Raw genomic sequence first — 994 nt, 5'->3', positions numbered from 1 at the left:
CATACATATATATATACATATATATACATATATATGTGTGGGTGTTGGGTGTGTGTGTGCGTGTGTGTGTGTGTATGTGTGTGTGTGTGTGTGTGTGTGTGTGTGTGTGTGTGTGTGTGTGTGTGTGTGTGTGTGTGTGTGGGTGTGTGTGTGTGTGTTTGTGTATGTGTGTGTGTGTGTGTGTGTGTGTGTGTGTGTGTGTGTGTGTGTGTGTGTGTGTGTGTGTGTGTGTGTGTGTGTGTGAGCAGTATATATATATATATATATATATATATATATATATATATATATATATATATATATAAGTATGTATATACATATATATATATATGTATATATATGTATATGTACATATATATATACATATATGTATACATATATATAGATATCTATATATATATATGCAGACACATGCATGCATACACACACACGCACCCACAGACCCCGTCCACACACCCTGCCACCCGGCGGAATCGGCCTCTCCGAACAGGCGACGAGGTGCTGCTCGTTGACCGGCAGCTCGTAGGCGAGTGCGAGTCTGAATGAGCGTGGAGCTGACCGAGGGCGGAGAGCGTGGAAGGAAGCTGTACGCTGTACGTACAGTGTACGTAGCCTGACGCAGATTACGTTTAGGCCTGCTTAAACGCTCAATTCGTCAATTCCCGGGTGAGTTTTAGGCCTACGAGAGGGTAGGGTTGTAATCGAGCTAAATAGTGTGTCTGGGTGAAAAATGCGTTGCCATGACAATAGATACACAGTGCGCGCGCGTGTGTGGCGTATTTGTGAGAGCCTTTGCATGGGAATATACATATTTCAGTAAACTACAGTACAGAGTGATTCCACGGCTAACGTCCTTGGTTTAAAACTATCTTCTTGAACATCTAGAACGTTTTAGGACAAGCTGACATTTCTTCTAGAAAGTACTGGACAGGGAATTTTGGTTTCCCTTAGTAATTGGAGGGAATTTCGTATTCGCTTCCAACCAGTCGAAGAG

The sequence above is a fragment of the Penaeus chinensis genome, chromosome 36 (assembly GCF_019202785.1).
Source record: "Penaeus chinensis breed Huanghai No. 1 chromosome 36, ASM1920278v2, whole genome shotgun sequence".
Taxonomy (NCBI): domain Eukaryota; kingdom Metazoa; phylum Arthropoda; class Malacostraca; order Decapoda; family Penaeidae; genus Penaeus; species Penaeus chinensis.
Note: the sequence above shows the minus strand (reverse complement) of the source record.